Below are 7,394 nucleotides of genomic sequence, written 5' to 3' on the forward strand. Positions count from 1 at the left end.
AAAAGAAAAGAAAAAGAGAAAGAAAAAGGGGATTACTCCCTGATAGGATAAAACTAACTGCAAATCAATGACTAATACATGCTTTACAAATCCTTAATTTTGATCATTTAAAGGGTGTCAGATGATCAGCTATGGAAGTACATTTTTCTGATAATATTCCTTTCTCTTAAAAAAAAAGCAGTTCCTGTGTGACAATCTCCAATAAGTTCTTCACAATGGTATAAAGGTCATATCAACGTGTGGGCAAAAGGTTTGTTTGTGTTTATACAGAGGATCAAAGACTAATTTGGCTACCCAGAAAACAAATTAAGATACGATACAAAGAAGAACTTCCAACCTCAGCATCCTCTGGAAGAGTCATTCCAGAAGACGATCATCAAAAACCTCAACAAAGATCCTGGCGCTGTTGCAGTTGGAGCTGCATTCATCCCACTGGTTCCTACTTGCCATTGGAATGAAGAAGGAGATATCTAAGCTGGCCTGTGCATACAGTAAAACAACAAATTTGACTGGATCTATACTGTTGGACCTCAACCAAGAATTAGGAGATGTGCAAGTTGCAACGCTCCAAAATTGCACAACTATAGACAATCTACTGTTCAAAGAACATATGGGATGTGAACAGTTCCCGGGAATGTGTTGTTTTAATTTGTCTGATTTTTCTCAAACTATTCAAATTCAGTTAGACAGTATCCATCATATCATTGATAAGTTTTCACAAATGCCTAGGGTGCCTAATTGGTTTTCTTGGTTTCACTGAATATGGCTGGTAATTGTAGGTCTTCTTTTGTTATGTAGCTGTATTCCTATTATGTTAATGTGTGTACACAGTTTAATTAGTAGTTTAAAACCTATACATGCTTATGTTACTCTACAAGAAGATATGTCAAAGAAATCATCAATCTTCCCATATTTTCTTCCATCTGCTGCTTCTATAGCTTTTATTCTTCCTTCCTAATTACAACCCTTTAGTAGAATTCGTGCCTCATATAGAAAATTACCGAGTATCATTAATTCTTCCAAGTGGTAAAGATACCTCAAGACAGGTGCTGGGCATAAAAGCCACAGGGCACAAATCTGCAAAGAAGTAAAAAGCTAACTTTTTCAAAGAATATTGCTTCTCTCTCACTTACCAACTTTACATTTCCCTGTACGGCCCGGAAGATGACTGGTTAGCCAGAGACAGGTAAGATTCCTCAAGGGAGGAACAACCTAAGACAGGACAGGCACAGTCGCAGGGGGGCCATCAGGTGAGAAAATGGGGATCAACAGAGGTGAGGCTTAGAACCTCACCCCCCCCTGTTTTGAGAGAAATCTTCTTCATCCGTGGATGTTTTGTTGCCCTTGTCTAGCTTGGAATGATACTTAGTCTATAGGCACAGACCTGATCATCTACATTTGCCCTCTTACAGCACTAAATTATGTTTTCTACCTTTATCTTGCAGCTACCTACCATCTCAGAATTTTATTAAAAATAAAAATAATAATAATAATAGTGGAGAAATGCTGGATTCACATATAAATCAAGTATAAAAATCAAACGAATAATCATATCTGACCTGATTGTTTATAGTTCATGATGCGTGATCAAACCAACCGAAAGTTTCTGTGATGACTGCCCCTTGCACTGTTCACCATGTAAGAACTTATTCACCGTGTAAGAATTTGTTCACCATGTAAGAACTTGTTCGTTATGCTTCAGAAGATTGGAGACTGACGAAAATTAGGCTTGGGGTTGATTAATGATTGTGCTTTGAGTCCCCTATACAGAATGTTATTGTTGTTAACAACCATTTTATCAATAAATATAAGAGATGCCCTCTCCAAAAAAAAAAAATCTTTACACCCGTCGGTCTCCTCAGAAACTTAAGTGTGGATCAGCAGCTTCGTTTTCGCCGACCTACCTAGGACTTACATCAGGCAGGTGGTGAAAATCATTCTAAGTCTTTATTAAGTATCAGTTCTTTCTCCCGATATCATCAACTATTGCCAAGAGAGGAAGGATTTTTGTATTAAACCAATAAATTATAATATTTTTACTTTCCCTCTTACCAGTGACAGAACTGCCTTTTGGCCGTTAAGAGCCTGATAGAAATGCCCCTTCAGCTCGTTTCTCGTCCTAGGCTATTCTCATTGGTCGGTAAAATTTGATTGGCATAAGATAGACCCAATTATGGCCAAGTTGGGTTTAACATCTTCCCAATCTGGAAAAATCGTTATCTCACTAATTGCAGATAAGTGACTGCACAAAATACGGGAGATTAAATTTGTACTTTAAACAGTGGGTTGTTCACTATGGAAGAACTTGTTCGTTATGCTTCAGAAGTTTGGAGACTGTTGAGAATTAGGCTTGGGGTTGATTAATGATTGTGCATTGAGTCCCCTATACAGAATTTTATTGTTATTAACAAGCATTTGATCAATAAATATGAGAGATGCCCCCTCAAAATAAGAGATAAAAATATGCATTATCTGAGATTCAAATTTAGTTAGCACCTTATATTGTTATTCACTCTATGTGGCAATACTGTTTTGCTCAGAGCCTGTCTTTATGAAAATCTATTCTTTATTTTAGTTTCCTAATGCTTCACTACTGAGTATAAATAATTGCAGCATATATAAATCAGAAAAAAGGGCCTTGCTCTCTTAAGTGTGGGTTTACCTGCTATCATAATTACCTTTCCCTCTACCTCCTTGTCAACCTGGAAATTACTTTTGTTCACAATCAAGAATAAAAAAGAAGAGAGATAAAGGGTGAAGTGGCTCTAAACCTTGTATTGAAATCACCTTCATTAAATATAGAGAATAGCAAAATAATGTCTCTGAAGCTGTTTTAAACACACTGAGAGATTTTATTTTCATTTCTGAAAACAAAGACCTTAAGGAGAGTAAAAGAGATGCAAGACAAAGCCCTCTATTTTGGGGGGAATGGATCCTAAGGCCAAATTACACGACAAAATTCACCCAGAGTCAAGCAAATACTAAAGGCAAATAAATTTGAATTTTATCATTATTCTACTAATTATAAAAGAGGAGACATATTCCACTTGTATATTTTAAAATAATTTATCAACCTGACCCATCTATTTTCTGCATTTGCTTTTATATAGAAAAATTTTAGAGACAGACTAGTGATCCCATATATGTGGATCTTAAAGCTGTAGAGGATGCAAAGGCAATTGAGTCACTTTTACAGATTCAGGAAGCTAAGGTTTAGGTTAATTGATATAACCTAGGTCATGACACTAATAGAATGAGGGCTGAGCCAGAAGAACAAACCAGGTGCTCTTTTTAGTATAGAATTTTTATCTTGAAAACTAACAGGTGTGCCTAAGTTGGCTCACTGTAGATGTTACTAAGTAGCATTGCCAAAGACTGGCTTGGGGCATTCTACTCATCTCACCGGCCTTCCATTGTTGTTCCAAATAAATAATCTCAATAGAAATAGTTTGCCCTCCAAAGGCAGTTTGAAGAAAACTTCCTTAGTCCCCTTCCTGTCAGAGTGTTTCAAACCTACCTAAGCACATCCTACATTGAAATTCCTTCACGGCTCATTACCTTACCTAGATATTTTGTTTTTTCTCCCACCAAATCTAACCCAGACATGTCCAAGTTACAGTTAGTCACAACTCTGTAATAAATTTTGAACTTGAAGGAACTGTACACAGATATATTGAAAACACCCTGTGATTAATGCAAAATCCAGTTGCCAAGTTCATGCTCATTTTAATATTTTGGAACTTGGAATGTATTGGGATAGAGAAGATGATAAGTGAACACCACAAAGTCAGAAAGAATTTCAAAATGAAAGGAGGATCCACAGAGGACCATTGCACAACCATTTCCTTTAACCATAGGTAAAAGACTCAAAATTATATATGTTTTAATTTTATTCTGTAATAGTTAGATATGTAAGTTAACTACTAAGTATATTTTATACATTTTTTTGTCCTGGGGCATGGGGCTCATACATTATTTTACAATTATATTGGGATTTTATATATACAACAAGCAAAAGAATCACATCAGTCATTTTAAAATAAATTTCACTACTGAAAGGACACAACTGACAATTACACTGATGATTCTGATGGAAATAATGGTCAGACCAGTAAAGCAGCACCCAATACAGAACAGTGTGTGAGTGAAGTATATGTTACACCTTTTAATTCACTGTATTTTATATATCTGCTCAAGTATATTTTCAGAAATTTGAAATCATAACTCACAAATATAAAATGAACGTTAGTCAAAAATTGTATTTAATACAGTAGCTAATGATAGGACAAGTAATATAATCAGACTGGTTCAAAGGAGAACTTAAATGAAAGACAGTTGGTAGAAATACTGACATAAATTTGTCAATATGTATAAAATGGGTTTATATCTTGTAAAACAATGAAATGTAGTATGTTGGCTTAATTTTTCCTTCTGAGTGGCAATCAAATGTACATTTACTGGACATAATCCACTTGCATAGCTTAGATAAAAAGTCATCTGTATTTCTACCAGTTTTCAACTTCATAAAGCACATAATTCTACCTCTACAAAATAGGAAATAACCTAGTGAATATAAAATTATCAAATTTTAAATTCATCCTTTTTTCAATTTTTTAGTTGAAATATAGGTAATATGCTATATTTAATGGTTTCATACATAAAACATAGCTTTTCAACAATTACACTTCATTATTAAATCCTCACCATGTTAAGTGTAGTTACCATTTGTGAACATACAAAGAAATCACACTTTACTGACTATATTCCCTATTCTGTACTTTCATTCCTGTGACTAACTTATTTTACGATTTGAAGTTTGCATCTCTTTGTACCCTTCACCTATTTCATCCACCACCCCACCCATCTCACTATGACAACCACCAGTCTTGTTTTCCGTGTATACGAATCTATTTCTGTAAAACTTTATTCTTTATTTTTTTTTAGGGGCCATGATAATCTTCTCTGTATCCTTCCAATTTAGTATATGTGCTGCCGAAGCAAGCACTATTTCTGTAAAACTTTTAAATAAAATAATGCCCAGATGAATTGCTAGGTAGTGCATAGGACACCGGGAATTTATCCTGTCCAGTTTTAATTATAGGACAATTTCTTAAACACTTCACTTGCTTAAATTTTATTAGTCTATTATATATCTGATTATAATAATTCATTATAAATGTATCTTATATCTCTGTTAATGATTTGATAATACTGTTAATTGCTATGGAGTGAATGTTTGTGTCCCCTCAAAATTCTTGTGGAAGCCCAATGTAATGGCATTTAGAAGTGGGAACTTCATTAGACATTTAAGATTAGCTGATATCATAATGATAGAACCCCCACAATGGGATTAGAGGCCTTACAAGAAGAGAAAAAGACCAGAATCCACTGTCTCTCCATAATGTGAGGATATAGCAAGAAGACAGTCTTTAAAGCAGGAAGAGGTTTCTTAACAGATAGTGAATCTATTGACACCTTGATTGCTGATTTTCCAGCCTCCAGAATTGTGAGAAATAAATATTTGTCCTTTAAGCCACCTAGTCTATGTTAATTTGTTGTTGCAGCTCCAGCAGATGAAAAAAAATTCAGCTCAAAGAATGCCTAAACAATAAACATTATTTTTTTTTATTTTTGAAATATTTGTATCCATATTACATAAATATTTACTTTTTTCTTAGGGGTAAAGAGATGCTTTGGAAATGGACTCATCTGTTTTGTTAGCTATATTTCACATAGAAATAAACTGAAAAGAAATGAACAAATATTCAGTTAAGTTGGTGAACAAAAGCAAACAGCCCCCTTGTCTTCATTCAATATTGCTGGTCCTCTCACTAGTGTGGCTTTTCCCTTTGGTGTACTTTGTTTAAGATGATGTCTTAGTAGATTTTTCTGCTTAGCTGTAGACTGTGACAAGACCTCACCTGGGCCATACTGTAGTAATATGGCATACGTATAGCACAGAGTTAACCATCCTATACACTGTGGCTGAAAAGTGCTAGCTGTTATATATTTCAAATGTGAAGTTGTCAGTATTGGTCTGGTCCATCAGTTGCCATAACTTCCAATAAAATGGCCTCTATAAAAGATCCCCACTTTAAAAGAACACATCAAAAATGGAACTATACTTTTGGAAATAAGATATTATGATAATGTGACTTTTTTTCATCTTTCAGCTACCTTTTTAAAAAATTTTTACTTTGTCATCATTAATCTACAGTTACGTGAAGAATATTATGTTTACTAGGTTCCCTCTTCATCAGGTCCCCCCCCACACACACCATTACTGTCACTGTCCTTCAGCATAGTAAAATGCTATAGAATCACTACTTGTCTTCACTGTGTTGCACAGCTCCCCATTCTCCCCCTACATGCTAATTGTACATGCTAATCATAATACCCCCTTTCTTTTTCCACATCCTTCTCCCTCCCTTCCCACCCATCCTCTCTAGTCCCTTTCCCTTTGGTAACTGTTAGTTCACTCTTGCATTCTGTGAGACGGCTGCTGTTTTGTTCCTTCAGTTTTTCTTTAATCTTATACTCCACATATGAGTGAATCATTTGATACTTGTCTTTCTCTGCCTGGCTTATTTCACTGACCATAATACCCTCTTGTTCCATCCATACTGTTGCAAATGTTATGGTTTGTTTACATCTTATGGATGAATAATATTCCATTGTGTATATGTACCACATATTCTTTATCCATTCATCTACTGATAGACACTTAAGTTGCTGCCATTTCCTGGCTATTGTAAATAGTGCTGCGATAAACATAGGGGTGCATCTATCTTTTTCAAACTTGAGTGCTGCATTCTTAGGGTAAGTTCCTAGAAGTGGAATTCCTGGGTCAAATGGTATGTCTATTTTGAGCTTTCTGAGGAACCTCCACACTGCTTTCCACAATAGTTGAACTAATTTACATTCCCACCAGCAGTGTAGGAGGGTTCCCCTTTCTCCACATCCTTGCAAACATTTGTTGTTGTTTGTCTTTTGGATGGTGGCGATCCTTACTGGTGTGAGGTGATATATTACTGTGGTTTTAATTTGCATTTCTCTGATGACTAGCAATGTGGAGCATCTTTTCATGTGTCTGCTGGCCATCTGAATTTCTTCGCTGGAAAACTGTTCAGCTCCTCTGCCCATTTTTTATTGGATTATATGCTTTTTGTTTGTTGAGGTGCATGAGCTCTCTATATCTTTTGGATGTCAACCCTTCATCGGATCTGTCATTTAGGAATGTATTCTCCCATACTGTAGGGTACCATTTTGTTCTTTTGATGGTGTCCTTTGCTGTACAGAAGAATTTCAGCTTGATTTAGCCCCACTTGGCTACTTTATGCTTTTGTTTCCCTTGCCTGGGGAGATAAGTTCGTGAAGAAATCGCTAATGTTTAT

General features: G+C 35.5%; 1 non-coding gene across 1 annotated transcript; it reads right to left on the reverse strand.

Moving 5' to 3' along the window:
• Positions 1–4,898: 4,898 nt before the first annotated feature.
• Positions 4,899–5,005, reverse strand: LOC130682225 (U6 spliceosomal RNA). Its single transcript, XR_008995444.1, has one exon. It is a non-coding gene; the product is annotated as a U6 spliceosomal RNA (small nuclear RNA).
• Between the last annotated feature and the right edge of the window lie 2,389 nt (positions 5,006–7,394).

The sequence above is a fragment of the Manis pentadactyla genome, chromosome Y (genome assembly GCF_030020395.1).
Source record: "Manis pentadactyla isolate mManPen7 chromosome Y, mManPen7.hap1, whole genome shotgun sequence".
NCBI lineage: Eukaryota > Metazoa > Chordata > Mammalia > Pholidota > Manidae > Manis > Manis pentadactyla.